At 44.0% G+C, this 23248-nt stretch overlaps 1 protein-coding gene across 3 annotated transcripts in view; it reads left to right on the plus strand.

Moving 5' to 3' along the window:
• The first annotated feature begins 3338 nt into the window (after nucleotides 1-3338).
• TOGARAM2 (TOG array regulator of axonemal microtubules 2) overlaps nucleotides 3339-23248 on the plus strand; it is a 121632-nt gene continuing 101722 nt past the window's right edge. The window contains exon 1 of one of the 3 annotated variants that reach the window (XM_073556348.1): nucleotides 3339-3496. The gene's annotated coding sequence lies outside the window, so the exon portion shown is untranslated. Of the gene's footprint in view, nucleotides 3497-21423; nucleotides 21511-23248 lie in introns of those variants that run through there. The other 2 variants (XM_073556346.1, XM_073556347.1) reach the window with 2 other exon arrangements.

A 23248-nucleotide genomic window follows, 5' to 3' on the forward strand; every position in this document is an offset into this window, starting at 1 on the left:
AGCCTATGGTTGTGGTGCCACAGTCATATCGCATAGGGTTTACTAATCAGGAGTGTTGGGATTCTGCAAATCCATTGAGAAATTTCTCACAGTTTGTCTACTACGGTAGTAATGCCCAATCGTAGACAATCGTCAGTGAGATCAATCATCTGAAATCCAGACTGATACATTGTAACGAACACATCGGGGCGGCAGGGATTTGTGCTGATGGATTTATACATGAAGGATTGTGTAGAGCGGATGCAAATGTAACAAGTAGTGATGAGCGAACGTGTCTGGTTCTCAGGCGTGCTCGAGTAATATATTCTAGTCCCTGCGGCTGCATGTCACACGGCTGCTGGGCATCCCTGCCTGTGTTGTGACTGCCTAACAGCCACGAATCATATTAGTCTAGCACACTGAGATACTCTGACAACATGGGCGCTCATCACTAGTAACAAACACTCAGCTGGGGCAAATGTTGGGCCTATAGTGTTTTGTTTTTTTATCTTGGGAGAACACTAATCTGAGATCCTAGTGAGATCGGGGGCCGCGCTCTACTCCTTTCTTACCTCTTCACCAGCGCCCCCCGGCTGTTGTATGATTTATTTTTTTTCATTGTTGTAAATACGCAAAATATAGTTTGGGCAATGTAGTAAACTATTTGCTAAAAAAAAAATGTAGATACCATGAAGGGGGACTGTCCTCCCACCATTTCAGTGAAAGGGTCTAAAAAAGGGGCTTCACTTCATTGTGGCGCTACTGTGCATATTCGTTTAGACGGGTGTTCCTTCACATGCGGAAGCTTTAATGCAGAGGCCTCGCTGTCCATGTCTGTGATCTTCAGATTCTATGGCATTTGCAAAATGACAACTCGCAGGAATCTTGACACCCCCCCCCCCGGCTCGTATTGTTCTGGGTCACTGGAGGACCCCTAAATTGCCCACACACAGAATAGATGACTTGTGGATGGTGGGGGTCTGTTCACCGGAGTGGACAGACTTTGGCACTTCTATCCCCATCAGTACGGAGCGGCGCTTCCCATCCCAGACGGCTGCTCCATTCATTACTTAAGGAGCTGAATCCGAGCGCAGTGTTCGGCCGCAGCAGTGTTTTGCGCAGTTGTGGGTCGAAGAAGCTTAGAGATGAGAATGGATGACGCACAGACTATAAATGGATCCATGTATGAGAAAAATAAAACGCTGACACACGGGCCATATCGCCCTCGAGTGGGTTCTGGGGCCGGAGTCCTCGCTGCTCCGGATGTGTCGCCTCTAGAGCTCTCTCATGGAATTTGCTTCAGCTCGTCACTGGTGTAAAGCTCTCCTTGCTGTCAATTAATGATGACATTCTTTTTTCATCCACATATGTATCTGCTCTAAGCTAAGGGGATACAATTGTATCTGGACCCCCCCGCCTGGTACATTGTAGCCAACCGGCATTGAGATCTCGCAAAGCATTGTCTGCACTGATACATTGTAGCAAACCAGCAGCGAGATCTCGCAGAGCATGTCTGCACTGATACATTGTAGCAAACCGGCATTGGTATCTCGCAGAGCATTGTCTGCACTGATACATTATAGCAAACCGGCAGCGAGATCTCGCAGAGCATTGTCTGCACTGATACATTATAGCAAACCGGCAGCGAGATCTCGCAGAGCATTGTCTGCACTGATACATTATAGCAAACCAGCAGCGAGATCTCGCAGAGCATTGTCTGCACTGATACATTATAGCAAACCGGCAGCGAGATCTCGCAGAGCATTGTCTGCACTGATACATTATAGCAAACCAGCAGCGAGATCTCGCAGAGCATTGTCTGCACTGATACATTGTAGCAAACCGGCATTGGGATCTCGCAGAGCATTGTTTGCACTGATACATTGTAGCAAACAGATACAAAAAGACGCCCAGTACTCTATATGAAAAAAGAGACGGTAACCTGGATACATAAACTGCCATTACAATGAAAATTCCACTCCATACATAATTGAGACAAAGAGAACAAAGGAGTAATGGATTCAAATATAATAAGTAAAAAAGTACAAACTTTATTTAGCACATGCACAGACAGGTATCATGTAAATAGCAAAATTGCAAAAATCATGAGACGCAAACGGGACAGACTAGGAAAGGGGGAATAGAAGACTGTACACCAGCAAAGCCATAGCCACACTAGCACATGTAATGATGTTTAGCAGTAAGTAATACAGCCAGAATAGGCACATAAACTATAAAGGAGGGTGATCCTGCGAAAAGCAGTGTAGTGTTACCGGCAATGGCGGTAAGTTTAGCCCATAAAAAATGTCACTACAGCCACAGTGGGTGCATATATAGTTAATGCGGGCAACTTACCAGGTGGTGCGCAGTGGTCAAATCCAGAAGGCGACCCCCGACGCGCGTTTCGCACTCACACTGGACGCTTTCTCAAGGGGAAGAGCAAACCGGTAGCGCGATCTCGCAGAGCATTGTCTGCACTGATCTGCAGACTTACTGGATACGATTGGGAGCCGCGATGTTTTCTTTCACTCTCTCCAAGCAATTGAATACTCACGTTTGCTTTTCTTTTTCTGCCTCCTCGTTTTCGTTGCCTTTATTTTTTGCACCAAAGCGGCCGCGCTGCTGCACGAGGTTCATGAATTTTGCATAAAATAAAACCTGCCTTTATTTTTTACTCATGCGTTTCACAAATTGGCACCAGAAATATCTTGCTCCCGTCCAGTCCCTGCGAGGCGCCTGCTGGGCAAACTTTCAATACATTTACGTCAAATTTTGCGACTTTAAGACGTCACATTTGACGAATCTGTCGAACACTAGAATAAAAAAGGAGCAAATGAAATAATAAATCGTCCGGAAGAGTTTTAGAAACTTTGAGAACTTTTTATTTCTAGAATGATAAACTTTTTATATTCCACCAAATCCTCAGAACTCGAGCCTCCCATCTTTACCTCCTTACTGATGGTTTCCCAACAGTAATAAAAACAAACCTGAATATTTCTGGGTTTTTATACAGTGGTTCCACAATAACAGCGTCCTGGTTTCATATGCTGTGGATTCTTGTCGCCTGTCGCTCTGTTACCTGACCGGAATGTGAACAATATTAACTATTAACAGACTGTACGGGATAATTACCGAACCCATCCACCCGCAGCTTCCCAAAAAAGCCCCCCATCAGCGGTGACCCATGGGCTAACATGGCAGCCATTCATGTTCAGAGTCTGTTATACAACTGGTTAATACTCGACTCATTCTTCCTCTTCTGCTCTTGTTGGCCGAGGGGGGTCGTGAGATGATTAAAGATGATTTACAGCCATGGGAACAGTTGTCAGGGCCAACACCGAAATAACTAGACCCCCGGACTGCTGATGGGAATATTAATGCCCTGTTTATAACATCTACAGAATAGAGGGGCACTTGTGCCTGAGCGTGGACAAGTGGGGGAGCCGAGATCAGATCCCGGGGCGACGCGAGACCACGAAGCTGCTACAAGTGGTCGCCGTACAATGCTGGGAATCAGGTCAGTGCTCGATGCAGATGTGACACCGGGTATATACTGCTCATATATAGAAAACAAAACATTTACTGCTCGAGAGGACTGAGAAACTTCATAGAGAAACAAAGTAGGATGTACAGGAGGTTACATTGTATGCACAAGAATATAACTTCTATAATACTGCCCCTATGTACAAGAATATAACTACTATAATACTGCTATGTACAAGAATATAACTACTATAATACTGCCCCCTATGTACAAGAATATAACTACTATAATACTGCTCCTATGTACAGGAATATAACTACTATAATACAGCCCCTATGTACAAGAATATAACTACTATAATACTGCCCCTATGTACAAGAATATAGCTACTATAATACTGCCCCTATGTACAGGAATATAACTACTATAATACTGCCCCTATGTACAAGACTATAACTACTATAATACTGCTCCTATGTACAAGAATACAACTACTATAATACTGCCCCTATGTACAAGGATATAGCTACTATAATACTGCCGCTATGTACAAGAATATAACTACTATAATACTGCTCCTAGATACAAGAATATAACTACTATAATACTGCTCCTAGATACAAGAATATAACTACTATAATACTGCCCCCTATGTACAAGAATATAACTGCTATAATACTGACCCCTATGTACAAGAATATAACAACTATAATACTGCCCCCTATGTACAAGAATATAGCTACTATAATACTGCCCCTATGTACAAGAATATAGCTACTATAATACAGCCCCTATGTACAAGAATATAACTACTATAATACTGCCCCTATGTACAAGAATATAGCTACTATAATACTGCCCCTATGTACAGGAATATAACTACTATAATACTGCCCCTATGTACAAGACTATAACTACTATAATACTGCTCCTATGTACAAGAATACAACTACTATAATACTGCCCCTATGTACAAGGATATAGCTACTATAATACTGCCGCTATGTACAAGAATATAACTACTATAATACTGCTCCTATGTACAGGAATATAACTACTATTATACTGCCCCTATGTACAAGGATATAGCTACTATAATACTGCCGCTATGTACAAGAATATAACTACTATAATACTGCTCCTATGTACAGGAATATAACTACTATTATACTGCTCCTGTGTACAAGAATATAACTACTAGAATACTGCCCCCTATGTACAAGAATATAACTACTATAATACTGCCCCTATGTACAAGAATATAACTACTATAATACTTCTATGTACAAGAGTATAACTACTATAATACTGCTCCTATGTACAAGAATATAACTACTATATTACTGCGCCTATGTACAAGAATATAACTACTATAATACTGCCCTTATGTACAAGAATATAACTACTATAATACTGCCCCCTATGTACAAGAATATAACTCCTATATTACTGCGCCTATGTACAAGAATATAACTACTATAATACTGCCCTTATGTACAAGAATATAACTACTATAATACTGCCCCTATGTACAAGAATATAACTACTATAATACTGCTCCTATGTACAAGAATATAACTACTATATTACTGCGCCTATGTACAAGAATATAACTACTATAATACTGCCCTTATGTACAAGAATATAACTACTATAATAATGCCCTTATGTACAAGAATATAACTAATATAATACTGCTCCTATGTACAAGAATATAACTACTATAATACTGCCCCCTATGTACAAGAATATAACTACTATAATACTTCTCCTATGTACAAGAATATAACAACTATAATACTGCTCCCTATTTACAAGAATATAACTACTATAATACTGCCCCTATGTGCAAGAATATAACTACTATAATACTGCCCCTATGTACAAGAATATAACTACTATAATACTGCCCCTATGTACAAGAATATAGCTACTATAATACTGCCCTTATGTACAAGACTATAACTACTATAATACTGCCCCTATGTACAAGAATATAACTACTATAATACTGCCCCCTATGTACAAGAATATAACTACTATAATACTGCCCCTATGTACAAGAATATAACTACTATAATACTGCCCCCTATGTACAAGAATATAACTACTATAATACTGCCCCTATGCGCAAGAATATAACTACTATAATACTGCTCCTATGTACAAGAATATAACTACTATAATACTGCTCCCTATGTACAAGACTATAACTACTATAATACTGCCCCTATGTGCAAGAATATAACTACTATAATACTGCCCCTATGTACAAGAATATAACTACTATAATACTGCTATGTACAAGACTATAACTATTATAATACTGCCCTTATGTACAAGAATATAACTACTATAATACTGCTCCTATGTACAAGAATATAACTACTATAGTACTGCTCCTCTGTACAAGAATATAACTACTATAATACTGCTCCTATGTACAAGAATATAACTACTATAATACTGCTCCTATGTACAAGAATATAACTACTATAATACTGCTCCTCTGTACAAGAATATAACTACTATAATACTGCCCTTATGTACAAGAATATAACTACTATAATACTGCTCCTATGTACAAGAATATAACTACTATAATACTGCCCCCTATGTACAAGAATATAACTACTATAATACTTCTCCTATGTACAAGAATATAACAACTATAATACTGCTCCTATGTACAAGAATATAACTACTATAATACTGCCCCCTATGTACAAGAATATAACTACTATAAAACCGCTCCTATGTACAGGAATATAGCTACTATAATACTGCTCCTATGTACAAGAATATAACTACTATTGTAATGTAAAATGTCTATAAAGTATGATGTTTCTAGAAATCTCCCATTTCACACTACTGAGGACATTGTCCACTGTCAGCTGGCAGCACTTCCCCCTCCCTTACAGCCCCCTCCTTCTGCCCCTTTTAGCAGCTGTCTATGTGTGTGCTTTTTGCCGGCATCTGAAACCTGATACCGGGCATTTCCTCTCGAAGCACAGCTAGGGGGAAAAGCAGCTTACCAATCTCTAATTTTCATAATCCTAATCCCTCCAGAACCTGAGATATGGATTGCTCCCAAACGGAGTGTCCTAAGTATGGCATGCTTGGTGTCGTCGGATTCTATTCGGTAAATCACAAACAATGATGCCCTATGTGTGTTGGTACGGGCTTTTCTCGTTTAGATATAGTTATTCTAAGTTTTGTGGCCAAATCCTAACTTGGAGAGAGGGAGGTTGTACCTCTCCAGACCGCCCATTTCGTGAGGTCAAAGACCCTAGGCTATAGGTATTCCCTACCAAATTCCAGTCAGTTCAGCTGGAGTCCTCCTGCCAGAGAGACGTGCCGATGAGTGGGGACGTTTGGTTAACCGCCCCTCCCCCAGCCACATGGTCTGTCTAATACCAACTACGCACACGTGAATGTTACTTTCTGTTCTTTCATCCACTTTGTTTTATATTTGTATTTGTACATATGTAATGTCTCACTTTATTACAACTTTTGTATTTGTAATCTGCCTGATTTGGGGAATAAATCGTAAAATTATCAGTTTGACTCCATGCTCTAAGAAACGAACTATGCGCCTTTTTTAGATAATCGCTACTAATTTGGGGTCTTAATTAACTCTTTGATTAAGTAAAGCGTGGCTGGTGGCAGCGTGGTGTGCATGGCTGGCTAAGCTAGCTGGCAGTACAGACGGGTCTTACATGCTGAATGAGGGGCTGCGGCCACAGCATTGATAATTCCCTTACTGCAGTAGTCTAGCGGCCCGTGCACAGCAAGCAGCCCGTCCGACGACTAATTATCCTTGGTGCAGTTCCCAGACTGACCTGAGGGTAAGGGGTGCGCCGGAGAGCTGTGAGTTCCAAAGTGGAACTGAGAAAGTGGGATATACAGAAATCCCCGCAGTTCTTGGAAGGTTGTTAGCAATGGTGGGGCATCCAAAATACCCCCCTGCGGTAAATTATTAGAGCAAGATTAGCTTGCTGTATTTTGTCACGTGGTGCCAGTGGTGGGATAACTAAGATAAGCCCCACTGTGCCTGTGATAGCCGTGTGCCGGCAGTGCATCGCGTCCCTCCGTCCGCTGACAAACCCGTGTCGGTGGTGGGATCGTGACGTATTGGTGGCACAGGGTCAGCTGTCCGTCACAATTTGGCGGCAGCGGTGGGCCCGTTCGTCACATATTGGTGGCAGAGCGGTGGGATAATCCTAGAGCATTAGTGATTTGGTTTGAGCAATCATTCCTCTCACTAAAAACGTGCACGGTTCCTGCGGATATCCTGCATCATAGGTTTTGGAGAACAGACTCAGTGGTTACTAGTCCTAAGACATTTTTGTGTACTTGCAAGTATTCCCTCCCTTTCTCTTCGTTTTTCTTTTCTATCTTTTATTTGGCAACCATGGCGGCAAAAGGAGAACACTGGTACAGACAGCAGAAAAAAGAAAACCTTGCTTCAGTATGCACGTACCGATACGTTGACGCCACAAACAAAACCAGAGACCAACTGATCGCGGCTCTGGTGCTGCTGGACAACGACCAGAGCCCAGCGGACGCAGAAGCTGGCCCAAGTGGCAATGGGGCTGCAGCAGAGGCTCCACTCCTGAACGCTGGCCCCACATTCAACCATAGCGGGCTGGACCCCTACCTGCAAGCGGCCTTGGACGCACTCCCCGCCGAAGACAGTGAAGGACGGGTGAGGCTGATCCAGCAATATCGGCAGGAGGCCCAAGCCGAAAGAGAGGCTGAGAGATCCGAGCGCCAGGCGCAGAAGACCCATGAACTGGAGGTGCTCCAGCGGGGGGGGGAATGCCCCCACAGCCCGAAGCAGTGAGCCCAGCAGCGTCCAGACTTCTAAACCCCGGCCAGAGCATTTTCCCGTGATGGAAAAAGACGGGGACTTGGACACGTTTCTGCGAGCCTTTGAGAAAGCCTGCCGACAGTACCGGCTGGATAAGGTCCAATGGGCCAGGGCTAAAAAGCAAAGCTCTGGAGGCGTTTGCTTTTCTCCCGTCAGAAGACGACGATGACTATGATGCCATAAAGCAGGCTCTGATCGCCAAATACCGGCTGACACCTGAGGTATACCGAAGTACTTGGACGACATCGCCATCTTCAGTTCCACCTGGGAGGAACACCTTCAGCATCTCCAGGAGGTGCTCAAGCGTCTTCACCAGGCAGGCCTGACTATCAAGCCGGGAAAGTGCCAGATGGGCATGAGCTAGGTCCACTACCTGGGGCACCGGGTAGGCGGGGTTCCATGAGTCCGGAGCCAGAAAAGGTAGACATAATCGCATCCTGGCCCACCCCCAGGACCAAGAAACAGGTGAAGTCCTTCTTGGGCTGGAGAGTTGCACAGGGCTGCTTTCAAAGCAGGTGGAACTGAAGATGGCGATGCCGTCCAAGTACGCCACTGCGTACTCCTCTTGTCCCCGGAGCAGGTGGTTGATCATCCGCTGGAAAGTGGCAGGGGCATTTTTCATGCCGAAGGGCATGACTGTGGACTCGTACAGTCCAAAGGGGGTGATAAAGGCGGATTTCTCCTGCGCCTCATAATCTGCCAGTATCCCAGACTCAGATCCATGATGGATATGTACCTTGCTTTTGCCAACCGCTCAAGCAGATCCTCGATGCGCGGCATCGGGTGGGCATCAGAGGTTGTGACGGCGTTGAACCCCCTATAATCCACGCAGAACCGGGTGGTTCGATCCTTTTTAGGCACGAGGACTACAGGTGAGGCCCACGTGCTTTTGGACCGTCGAATCACCCCCAGCCTTAACATCTCCTCGATCTCTTGGCGCATGACTTGTTGCACTGCCTCAGAGATCTGATAAGGTGTTCGCCGTAGTGGGGCGTGATTCCCGGTGTCCACCTCATGAACCGCTAACTCCGTCCTCCCAGGTCGGTTGGTGAACACGGCCCGGAAGGGTTCCAGGGCTTCCACCAACTGCGACCGCTGGGATACGGTTAGCAAACCACTTATCTCCATGTCCTCAATGGACCCTTTGGCCTTGGCTTGGGCCAGCATGTCCAGGAGGGGATCTTCCTCCCCATCCTCGGGCAGGTTGCAGACCGGTAGGACGCAAGCTTCACGTTCGTGGTGCGTCTTCAGCATGTTGACGTGAAAGGCCTTGCGCCTACCCCGAGCATGGTCAAGCGTGACCACGTAGGTGACTGGGTTGAGTTGTTGGTGGACGACGTATGGGCCTTCCCAGGCTGCCTGAAGCTTATCCGTTGGTACGGGGACCAGCACCCACACCTTTTGACCCACCTGGTAGGTCTGCTCCCGGGTATTCTGGTCGTACCAGTGCTTCTGGTCAGCCTGAGCCTGCGTCATGTTGTCATGCACCAACTGCGTCAAGGTCTGCATCTTGTCACGGAAACGCATGACATAATCCACAATGGACACTTCTGTGGGGTTTGGCTCATCTTCCCAGGATTCTCTTATCAACCCAAGGGGTCCCCGGACTCGCCTGCCATACAGGAGCTCGAAGGGGGAGAACCCGGTCGAGGCCTGCGGAACTTCTCTGTAAGCGAACAGCAGGTGTGGGAGGTACCGCTCCCAGTCGCGCCCTTGGGTCTCAACCAGCATGCGGAGCATCTGTTTGAGGGTACCGTTGAAGCGTTCACACAAACCATTAGTCTGTGGGTGATACGCACTCGATACCTGGTGCTTCACCTGAATTCTCTTACAGAGAGCCTCCACTAGGCGAGACATGAATTGGGTCCCTTGATCGGTAAGCATCTCCCTGGGAAATCCTACCCTCGAAAACATGGTCACCAGTGCGTCAGCCACCTTATCTGTCCTGGTTGAAGACAGAGCTACTGCCTCTGGGTACCGGGTAGCATAGTCTACCACGGTGAGAATGTATCGCTTTCCAGAGCTGCTGGGGACGGCCAGCGGGCCTACAATGTCCACCATGATTCTCTGGAAAGGCTCCTCTATCACCAGCAAAGGAATAAGGGGAGCCTTAAGAGCAGGCCCCGCCTTACCCACTTTTTTGACAGGTGTTACAGGTGCGGCAGTATTGTGTTACCTCTGTCCCCATCTTGGGCCAAGAGAAGTGTTGAGACAGCCGTGCCTTTGTTTTGCTGATCCCCAAGTGTCCAGCGAGTGGAATCTCATGGGCAATCTGCAACAACTCAGTCCTGAACTGTAGGGGGACGACTAGCTGTCTTTCCCTCAACCACTCTTTTTGGGAATCTCCGGGTACTGTCTCCCGGTACAACCTTCCTCGTTCCAAGAACACCCTCTCCTTATCAGGCTCGGAGGTGGGCGTCTCGGCGAGGTGTCTCAATTTCTCCAGGCTTGCATCTCAGTGCAGAGCTGCCTGGAACTCCTTGCTGGAGGCTGCCAGAAGCGACATCAGGGTTCCTTCCTTACTGGGACCCTCTGGAACCTGCTCTGGGTTCACCTCTGGTTCAGTCTCTCCTGTAGCAGAAGAGGGTCCAGAAGACAGGGCGCTACCTGCGATCTGGGCACTCTGACTGCGTGTGACAGCTGCTATGTATGCTGTCTCCCTGAGGATTTCTACAGACCCACCAATCGGTGCTGCTATGGGCCCTACTTCCCCATCCACCCCCAACACTTCAGGAGCAGTGCTACTTATGAGCCAGTTACCTTCCTCGGTGGCACTGGTCAGTTGCATGGCATTACCTTCCTCATGGTCCCCATGCACTTACCCATTTCCTTGAGCACCGTTGCTCGTTCCTGCCAGGGGTTCCTCAGCCGTCTCACTCCGCAGAGTGACGGGGCTGAGCACTTCGGTACCTGTGGACACATCTATCGTTTCAAAGAAATGGTTAACAGGTTCAGTCGGCACAGATACATCATCATCATCATCATCACCACTCCTAGGGAAAGAATGGTTATCGGATTTCTTTGGTACATTTACAACACCATCAGCATCATTCCTGGGGAGAGAATGGTTGTTAGTTGCATCATTACTCATCAAGGCATTAGCAGGTAACACATTCAGTTTCCCATCATCATCATCAACACCAGGGTTAACGTTACCCTTATTATCAGATTGGGGAAGGGTGTCAGGGACGTAGTATGCAACCATCCTTCCCAAGTCAGTCCCCAATAAAACAACAGTGGGCAGGTTTTCAGACACTCCCACTTCCCTCACCCCGTTCCCAGCACCCCAATCAAGAAAAACCCGGGCCACTCGCAAGGGACAGCGGGTACCCCCGATCCCGGTGACAGTCAGGGTTTTCCCCTCAACAAACTCTTCAGGGGCCGCCAGTCCAGGACACATGAGGGTTCGTTCAGCCCCGGTGTCCTTGAGGCCTGTAGCAAGACGGGCCCCCACCTGGACGGGTTGAACGTTGTCGTCAATCCTCCCAACCACACCTCCCACCAAAAGAACAGAGTTGTTGGGCCCAGAGGCCTTCGCTGGGGGGTTCTTCGGCTTTTCCGCACAGGTGTAACTGAGGTGACCAGGCCGCTTGCAGTGGAAACACAGGCGACTGTCAGTAGCAGGCCTGGTGTTGGCAACAGGGAGAAATGGCTAGCTGGGGCACTGGGGTTGGTTGCAGGCTTACCCCCTCTCCAGCTGGTGGTGACTGGCCTCCGCGTCTCTGGCTTCCAGTTGGCCTCGTAGTTGTCGGCGATCTGCACCGCTTTGTCCGCGTTCGTTGGTTCGCGGTCCAGGATCAACTGTCGCACCTCAGCTGGGCAAAGATGCAGGAACTGGTCTTTGATCATCAGGTCCCGTAGCTGCTCAAAGGAATCAGCGGACAGTCCATGGATCCACTGGTCAAATTCCTTGCACCACATCATTATAGCTATCGTGTGGGCCACGTTGGAGGTTCCGGAACTTCTTTCGGTATACCTCAGGTGTCAGCCGGTATTTGGCGATCAGTGCCTGCTTGATGGCATCATAGTCGTCGTCTTCTGACGGCAGAGAAGCAAACGCCTCCAGAGCTTTGCATTTTAGCCCTGAGGTCAAGTACCTGGCCCATTGGACCTTATCCAGCCGGTACTGTCGGCAGGCTTTCTCAAAGGCTCGCAGAAATGTGTCCAAATCCCTGTCCTTTTCCATCACAGGAAAATGCTCTGGCCGGGGTTTAGGAGTTTGGACGCTGCTGGGATCACTGCTTCAGGCTATGAGGGCATTCCACCCCCGCTGGAGCATCTCCAGTTCATGGGCCCTCTGAGCTTTTCGTTCAGCCTCTCTTTCGGCTCGGGCCTCCTACCGATATTGCTCTATCAGCCTCACCCGTCCTTCACTGTCTTCGGCAGGGAGTGCGTCCAAGGCTGCTTGCAGGTAGAGGTCCAGCCCGCTCTGGTTGAATGTGGGGCCAGCGCTAAGGAGTGGAGCCTCTGCTGCAGCCCCATTGTCACTTGGGCCAGCTTCTGCGCCCGCTGGACTCTGGGTGTTGTACAGCTGCACCAGAGCTGCGATCAATTGATCTCTGGTTTTGCTTGTGGCGTCAATGTCTTGGTACGTGCATACTGCAGCAAGGTTTTCCTTTTGCCGCCATGGTTGCCAAATAAAAGATAGGAAAGAAAAATGGAGAGAAAGGGAGGGAATACTTGCAAGTACACAAAAATGTCTCAGGACTAGTAACCACTGAGTCTGTTCTCCAAAACCTGTGATGCAGGATTCCCGCAGGAACCGTGCAGGTTTTTAGTGAAAGGAATGATTACTCAAACCAAATCACTAATCACCGCTGGCACCAATATGTGAGGAACGGGCGGATTGCTTTCGCCAAATTGCGACGGACAGCGGACCCTGTGCCACCAACAGGTCACGATCCCACCACCGATACGGGTTTGTCAGCGGACGGAGGGACGTGACGCACTGCCGGCACACGGCTATCACAGGCACAGTGGGGCTTATCTTAGTTATCCCAACACTGGTACCATGTGACAAAAACACAGCAAGCTTGCTCTAACAATTTATTGCAGGGGGGTATTTTGGTTGCCCCGCCACTGCTAACAACCTTCCAAGAACTGCGGGGATTTATGTATATCCCACTTTCTCAGTTCCACTTTGGAACTCGCAGCTCTCCGGTGCCCCCTTACCCTCAGGTCAGTCAGGGAACTGCACCTAGGATAATTAGTCGCCGGACGGGCTGCTTGTTGTGCACGGGCAATTAGACTACTGCAGTACTGGAATTATCAATGCTGTGGCCTCAACCACTCATTCAGCAATATAAGACCCTTCTGTACTGCCAGCTAGCCTCGTCAGCCACGCACACCACGCTGCCACCAGCTCCTGGTTTCTCCACTTAAGTTATAGACTTAATGGAGGGGTTCGAAGCCAACCCGATCAGTAGCGTAATTATCTAAAATAGATTTTATCATTTATTCCCAAAAGAATGCGGGCAGTGATTACATAGATAAAAGTTGCTATAAAGTTGAGACATTACATATGTACAATACAAATATAACATAAAGGGGATTAAAAAGACAGAAAGTAACACATGTGCTTAGTCAGTATCAGGCAGTCCATGTGGCTGGGGAGAGAAGGCGGAGCCACACGTCTCCACTCATCTGGGTTCTGGTCGGCACGGACGCTGTAGCTCCCACTGACTCATTGTAAGGGAGGGGTGCCTTATAGCCCAGGGTCTGTGACATCACGAAAGGGGCAGTCTGCATAAGTTCATCCCCCCTTTTTCCATGTTGCCAATTAACTAAAAAACTTATGATAACCATATCTCAACGAGGGAAGCTCGTATCAACACACTGAGGGCCTCATAGGTTGTAGTTCATCAAATGTAATAAAGCAACATCAGACATGACATACTTAGGACACTCCGTTTGGGAGCAATCCATATCTCAGGTTCTGGCGGTGATAGAACTTTGCAAGAGCCACCGTAGGGAAGCCGAGTCCGCGCAGATCACAGAACTGTCCGTTTCGTTTTTCTGTCGTGTTCGGAGCCCATGCTAGCCTATTTTAATATCTCTCATAGGTTTATTTCAGACACATGTCCCAGAAAACAAAGGACTTCCTTTAGCTTAACTAATTAACATTCCTTTCTGTGGAGATGGGCCAAATGCTATAGGGGAAGAGTCCTATTACCAGTGCAGACACAAGCTGTTAAGGAGGGGGAAGGAGGTAAGCTGTAGGAGCTGACAGGCTGAATTTCTCATCAGAGTGAAGTGGGAGATTTCTAGAAGGTTCTAGAAACATCATACTTTATAGACATTTTACATTACAAAGAATACAGCTACTATAATACTGCCCCTATGTACAAGAATATAATTACTATAATTCTGCCCCTATGTACAGGAATATAACTACTATAATACTGCTCCTATGTACAAGAATATAACTACTATAATACTGCCCCCTATGTACAAGAATATAACTACTAAATACTGCTCCTATGTACAAGAATATAACTACTATAATACTGCCCCCTATGTACAAGAATATAACTACTATAATACTGCCCCTATGTACAAGAATATAGCTACTATATTTCTGCCCCTATATACAAGAATATAACTACTATAATACTGCTCCTATGTACAAGAATATAACTACTATAATACAGCTCCTATGTACAAGAATATAACTACTATAATACTGCCCCTATGTACAAGAATATAACTACTATATTTCTGCCCCTATATACAAGAATATAACTACTATAATACTGCCCCTATATACAAGAATATAACTACTATAATACTACCCCTATGTAAAAGAATATAACTACTATAATACTGCCCCTATGTACAAGAATATCACTACTATAATACTGCTCCTATATACAAGAATATAACTACTATAATACTGCTCCTATGTACAAGAATATAACTACTATAATACTGCCCCCTATGTACAAGAATATAACTACTATAATACTGCCCCCTATGTACAAGAATATAACTACTATAATACTGCCCCTATGTACAAGAATATCACTACTATAATACTGCTCCTATATGCAAGAATATAACTACTATAATACTGCCCCTATGTACAGGAATATAACTACTATAATACTGTTCCTATGTACAAGAATATAACTACTATAATACTGCCCCTATGTACAAGAATATAACTACTATATTTCTGCCCCTATATACAAGAATATAACTACTATAATACTGCCCCACTGTACAAGAATATAACTACTATAATACTGCCCCCTATGTACAAGAATATAACTACTATAATACTGCCCCCTATGTACAAGAATATAACTACTATAATACTGCCCCTATGTACAAGAATATCACTACTATAATACTGCTCCTATATACAAGAATATAACTACTATAATACTGCCCCTATGTACAGGAATATAACTACTATAATACTGCTCCTATGTACAAGAATATAACTACTATAATACTGCCCCTATGTACAAGAATATAACTACTATAATACTGCCCCCTATGTACAAGAATATAACTACTATAATACTGCCCCTATGTACAAGAATATAACTACTATAATACTGCTCCTATATACAAGAATATAACTACTATAATACTGCCCCTATGTACAGGAATATAACTACTATAATACTGCTCCTATGTACAAGAATATAACTACTATAATACTGCCCCCTATGTACAAGAATATAACTACTATAATACTGCCCCCTATGTACAAGAATATAACTACTATAATACTGCCCCCTATGTACAAGAATATTACTACTATAATACTGCCCCCTATGTACAAGAATATAACTACTATAATACTGCCCCTATGTACAGGAATATAACTACTATAATACTGCCCCTATGTACAAGAATATAACTACTATATTTCTGCCCCTATATACAAGAATATAACTACTATTATACTACTCCAATGTACAAGAATATAACTACTATAATACTGCCCCTATGTACAAGAATATAACTACTATAATACTGCCCCTATGTACAAGAATATAACTACTATAATACTGCCCCTATGTACAAGAATATAACTACTATATTTCTGCCCCTTATACAAGAATATAACTACTATAATACTGCTCCTATGTACAAGAATATAACTACTATAATACTGCCCCCTATGTACAAGAATATAACTACTATAATACTGCCCCTATGTACAAGAATATCACTACTATAATACTGCTCCTATATACAAGAATATAACTACTATAATACTGCTCCTATGTACAAGAATATAACTACTATAATACTGCCCCCTATGTACAAGAATATAACTACTATAATACTGCCCCCTATGTACAAGAATATAACTACTATAATACTGCCCCTATGTACAAGAATATAACTACTATAATACTGCTCCTATGTACAAGAATATAACTACTATAATACTGCCCCTATGTACAAGAATATAACTACTATAATACTGCTCCTATGTACAAGAATATAACTACTATAATACTGCTCCTATGTACAAGAATATAACTACTATAATACTGCTCCTATGTACAAGAATGTAACTACTATAATACTGCCCCTATGTACAAGAATATAACTACTATAATACTGCTCCTATGTACAAGAATATAACTACTATAATACTGCCCCTCATGAGTAATACTGCTTAGCAGTTGAAACACGTCGACTGGGTCATGTCGACCATGAACATTTTCATTTGTACGCACTATATTTTGCTTTGAAAAATAAAAATAAAAGTAAAATCCAGTCCTGTTGAGCCAGACTCCAATTTTTTCTATTATATTTTTGATGTGTGGTAGTCTTCTTTTCCGCCCTTTTCCCTTTCTGTGCAAATTATTTTTATCATTGTAATTAAATAAAATTTATTCTTCTCACTTAATTTGGGTTTTAAACCCTGTGTCTTTCTTTGTTCAGGGTTTTGCTGGTGACTGATGTTGATATTTGCACCTTTTGTTCTTCCACAAGTCGATTATTGTGTTTTACAAGTCATCGATCAATAATCGTCTGCACCGTCCGACTGATCCATTCTGTTTCCAAGTCATTATTTGTCTTTTGGGAATGACTAGAAACCTATTACCTGTTATGTGCATGAAGTGACACGTACGTTACACTACCTTATTGATATAACCTGGGCATCTTCTGTATATAATTGTAAACAATGCCTTGAAAAAGTATTCATACTCCGTGAACTTTTTCACATTACACCCACAAAAGTAAATGTATTTTATTGGGATTTTATGTGATATCAACACAAAGCAGCAAATATTTGTGAAATGAAAAGGAAATGATACAGGGGTTTCTAATTATTTTAAGAATATAAATTTGACAGTTGTGAGGTGCATTAGTATTCAGCCCCCTGTGAAGTCTGTTACCCCTAAGTAAAATCCTGAGAGACCAATTGTCTCCATAAGTCACATAATCGGCACCTTAATTCTATCTGGGTGTGATTTGTTTTTGGTATAACTACCACTGGTCTGTGATGGCCTCAGAGGTTAGTGTGAGAACATTAGTGATCAAACAGCATTACGAAAACCAAGGAGCTCACCAGACATGTCAGGGATAAAGTTGTGGACAAGAGTAAAACATGGTTAGTTTATTAAAAAATTAGCCCAAGATCTGAACATCTCACAGAGCTCTCTTTAATCCATCATCCAAAAATTGGAGGAGTTTGGCACAACTGCAAAGCTACCAAGACATGGCCGTCCACCTACACTGACATCCCGAGAGGAGACCACAAATTGGAGAAGCAGCCAAGAGGTCCATGGTCACTGGAGGAGCTGCAGTGATCCACAGCTCAGGGGGGAGAATCTGTCCACAGGAAAACGATTAGTTGCTGTCACGGGGTCCTTCTCTGGTATCACACAATCAACAGAGCAAGAGGAGAGTGAACAATTCCAAGACATTTATTTAGGCAAAAATATGAAAAGTCCATATTCAGTCCACCACACAAAGGATAGATAGTCCAGAATCTGAATGCAGTTCAGTAACAGTATAACATGTCCAGGGAGATGAGAGTCCAAAATCCAGCTGACAGTGGATAACATGTTCCATATATTCTTCTTTCTCTCAGAAGTCCTGTCTTCACACCATGCTCTGCACACAGCAACTGACTTGTCCAGCCCCTATCCTCCCCAGCCCCCCTCATTATGTCCAGGGAGTCAAAACAGGTTGGGGGCCAGTCTTCAGGCCTCCCAGACTTGACAAAAGGTGCCTGGGGGATTATGACACTACAGGGGGTCATCAAGAGTCATAGATAAAAGTCAGGCTGCAGACATACAAGGCATCAAGATTAACACTATGCAAATCAGTGAAATAGCAATATACACAAAATGATATCCATATAGCATATCACACCATCACAGTTGCATACTCCACAAATTTGGTCTTTATGGAAGAACAGCAAGAAGAGAAATATTTTTTGAAAGCCATAAGAAGTCCCGTTTGCAGTTTGTAAAAAGCCATGTAGGGGACACAGCAAGCATGTGGAAGAAGTTGCTCTGGTCAGATGAGACCAAAGGGGAACATTCTGGACAAAATAAAAAAAAGCTATGTGTGGCGGAAAACTAACACTAACCATCACCCTGAAAACACCATCCCCTCCATCACACATGGTGGTGGCAGTATCCTGCTGTGGGGAGACCTTACTTTACCCAGGACAGGGAAGCTGGTCAGAGGTGATAGGCAGATGGATGGAACTAAATGCAGGGCATTCCTGGTGGACAACCTATTAGAGGCTGCAAAAGTCTTGAGACTGGGGCATAGGTTCACTTTCCAGCAGGACAACGACCCTAATCATCCTGCCAGAGCTACAGTGAAGGGTTTAGCTCCGAGCATATTCCTGTGTGTGAACGGCCCAGTCACAGTCCAGACCCGAATCCCAGAGAATCTGTGACAAGACTCGAAAATTGCTGATCACAGACGTCTCCATCCAATGTCACTGAGCCAGATTTATATCATTAATATATTTAGAAAATATTCTGCCATTCCCCTTACACGTCACTAATACTTGTTACTTCGTGTTGAGATCACAGAAAGTCCCAATAGAATGCATTTAAATTTGTGGACGGAACGCGAAAAAATGTGGAAAAGTTCACGGGGTATGAAGACTTTTTCTCGACGCTGTAGGTACAGCTGGAATATTGGCTTCTGTCTTTCTTTGTAATTTGCTCATTATTAACTCTTTACGTGCTGGGGACGATCTGCCGGGCGACTCTGCTTCAGTTTTCCGATAATTAATTCTTGATTAATATACATCCCGGTAGCCGTCACTCACCGGCGGCCGTCCCGTGTCCTGTGTGGAGGGTGTGAAATATCAGAGACCGATTAACCCTTTACAGTTATTGCTTAATTTAATTTATAAAATGGTCACCCAGGACCCTGAGCTGATGTACCGAGCTTTACATATGCGGTACTACCTGACGAGACTTGGGAAGCGATACATCAATTACGTTTTGGTTTCCTTTTTTTTTTTTTTGTTTCATTAAGTGATTTTTTTTGCAACAACTTTGTCAAAATTTTGCAAGCGGTTAATGACTTTTTTTAAAAAAAAAATTCCAAAATGCTATTTTTTTTGCTTTTAAACTCTTGTGGATTTTTAGCACAAAAAGTCTCACGCTCCAATAAAATGTTGCAAAAAAAAAAAATTGCACAAATATTCCAGGTGTAAATCTCAAAATCACATTGGTGCAAAAACCTTATAACTTTTTGACTTTTTAAAAAGCTGCAATAGATAAATCGGCCCAAAAATCTGAAGGTATCAATCCCCACCCGCAATGATTAATATTAAAAACGCAGGCAAACATCAAATAGGGTAAAAAAAGGTGCAAATTAAAAGAAGAATGTAACGTAAAACGGGTGAAAAACTCCAAAAGTTTGTGAAAAACACAACTGCAATAATGAATGTGGCATCACGGCTCCGACTCATGATTTGCATTTTTTTAAGTCACTTTTCTATTTTTCTCTTGTCATATTCACTGACGTTTCTTGCACCAAATTCCTCAAAATGGCGCCAGCAGCTCACCCATTTTGGTTTTCCTTCTTTCCATAAGTTTTGCAACTTTTTGAGCAAAAATTCACAAAGTTTTTGCAAAATGTTGCATAAAAATTGACTCCAGAAAAGGTGCAAATAGAATGATCAATTGGGTGCAAAAAAAGCACAAAGCACAAAGAAGGGAAAAAGCGACGATGAATCCAAGCGTAAGGCCTCGTTCACACGTTCAGTATTTAGTCAGTATTTCACATCAGTATTTATAAGCCAATGCCAGGAGTGGGTGATAAATGCAGAAGAGAAGACGAGAATTTGCGGATGACACGATGGGGAGAGAGGAGCTTCCAGTGACTGAACTAATATTTGGAGGCCAGAGTTTAGCAATCTCTACACCTTTGGTGGATTTAATGGTGGGAATGTTTTTTGGGATTTTAACTTCTAACTGATATTTTGGGGGTAGTTCTGTTGTGATTCCCTGCTGTGGAAGGGGGAGAGTGACCCGGACCTTGTCACCAGGTGAAATAAGGAGGCCAGATGTCACTAGTGGGGCAGGTTCTAAATATTGAAGAGGCAGAGGGTTTCCTACTGTTACAGGGGAAGGTGGGATCTGCTTGTTGTGACTACTAGGGAGGAAGAGAAAGCCTGCTGTGATTACTGGGGAAGGGTAGGGGTGCGGCTGTGATTATTGGGGAAGAGTAGGGGTGCGGCTGTGATTAATGGGGAAGAGTAGGGGTGCGGCTGTGATTACTGGGGAAGAGTAGGGGTCCGGCTGTGATCGCTGGGGAGGGGTAGGGGTCCATCTGTGATTACTTGAGGAGGGGTAGAGGGCCTGTTGGGATTAGTTGGGAGGGGTAGGGGTCCGGCTGTGATTACTGGGGAAGGGTAGGATCTGGCTGTGATTACATTGATAGGGAGATCTGGGGGCCCTGATATGAAATGCCACTAGCAATGGGGGTCTTGCTGTGGCTACTAGGACAGTGTGAGGGGCTCACTATGATTACTAGCAATATGGAGGGCTGCTGTCAGCACTGGGGCAATAGGGAGCGAAGTTAGTTGCTGAGTCTGGATGTTTTTCTTCTTACAGATCTTCCCCCGTCGTCTTGTGTGGACCCCTTCCTACATTGCCCAGCTGTGGCCCCTGGACCAAGCTAATATTGGCCCTGTCCTGATACAGTGGGATTTCTATACACGGTATTTTTGGCTGACAGCCCCGCTCCAAATTATTACTATAAATTTTAATTCTTTTTTTCTTATCTAAATGAAAAAAGGAGAATCTAATTCCCAAAGGACTCTGGATTACAAACCCAATTCTTCATACCTACAGTACCCATTATGCACAAAACCTTTGTCACAGGACTTCCGAGAGACTAAGGAACCACCTTTTACATGTCTGCTACAGCATAAGGAGTAAAGTCCAGGGGCAATATGAAACTCTGAGGAAAACACAGAAAGCACAGAGCAAAAATTACAACAATACTACAACCAACTACGGACCTTTCTGGTTCATAACAGGGAAAAGAAACTACACAGACTGCGCCTCAACTCAGGACTCTACAAACAGATACAAAACAAAGCCAAAACCTGACAACTTGGACAACCACTCCATTCCAGACACAAAAGCATCTAACTGTGTCATCAGTCTCTCAGATTATAAACCCAACACAGTGGAGCTGGCCGTGCTTTCTAGAGGACTCTCATTTTGTCCCACAAAGGCCGTAGATAAAACTGAACTCTGCAGTGATATGGAACATTATTTCAGGAGACGGCGCCTGAGGGAATATTTCAATGATACAGAAGATTCAGAAAACACTCAGACCGAAGGAAAAGGGATCATAACAACTAGGAAAAGGTCAGACTGGGCACCTCCACCTGGACGCAACCCTCATTTGGATAAATATATAGACTCCTTCAGACATTTGATAAAATCCACAATCATAGACACTAACAGGAGACAAGCATCCAACATCAGTGCCCAGGAGAGAAAGGCCAGACAGTCTTTAAAAACCAACAGAGAAATCATCACTAAACCTGCTGACAAGGGAGGTGCAATAGTCATGATGAATACATCAGACTATATGAAGGAAGCAAACAGGCAACTTATGGACACACACTACTATAGAAAATTGGAGTCGGATCCTACACAGGACTATTACAAGGAACTAAACAAGTTGGTTTCTTGTCTGCCTGACGGATCCATAAGAGCTGGCGATGACCTGATACCAGAGACTCCAAGAATAGGGACATTCTACATGCTTCCCAAAATCCACAAATCTGGAAATCCAGGGAGGCCGATTATCTCATGTGTGGGCACCCTCACTGAGCAGGTATCTGGATGGGTAGAGGGTATTCTTAAACCACTGGTGAAGGATACAACTAGCTACATTCAGGACACAACTGACCTATTGAATAAACTAGCAGTAATAGGTCCTCTACCAGAAGGAACCATCCTAGCCACCATGGATGTGGAATCTTTGTACTCTAATATCCCACACCAGGATGGATTAAATGCCTGCAAAATCTTCATGGAAGACACCGGGAATGCTGCAAATTCTGTGGTGAAACTCGCAAAATTTATCCTCACCCACAATTACTTTGAATTTGACAATAAGATCTATTTACAGGAGACTGGCACAGCTATGGGAAGTAAAATGGCTCCACAGTATGCAAATCTTTCCATGGCCAAGCTTGAAAGCGACTTTTTGTCCTCATGCCCCATCAGGCATCAGGCCCCTGGCCTACTACCGCTACATTGATGATATTTTAATCATCTGGACGGAGTCTTAGCAACAGCTAAAGACGTTCCACAAACAGTTTAATCAATTTCATTCCACCATCAACTTAAGACTCAACTATTCCAGCACTGAAATTAACTTTTTGGACACCATCATTAAGCTACAGAACAATGAAATAGAGCCATCCCTCATCCCTG

Source organism: Dendrobates tinctorius, unplaced genomic scaffold (genome assembly GCF_039654945.1).
Source record: "Dendrobates tinctorius isolate UK_male_01 unplaced genomic scaffold, ASM3965494v1 ptg000232l, whole genome shotgun sequence".
NCBI classification, from domain to species: domain Eukaryota; kingdom Metazoa; phylum Chordata; class Amphibia; order Anura; family Dendrobatidae; genus Dendrobates; species Dendrobates tinctorius.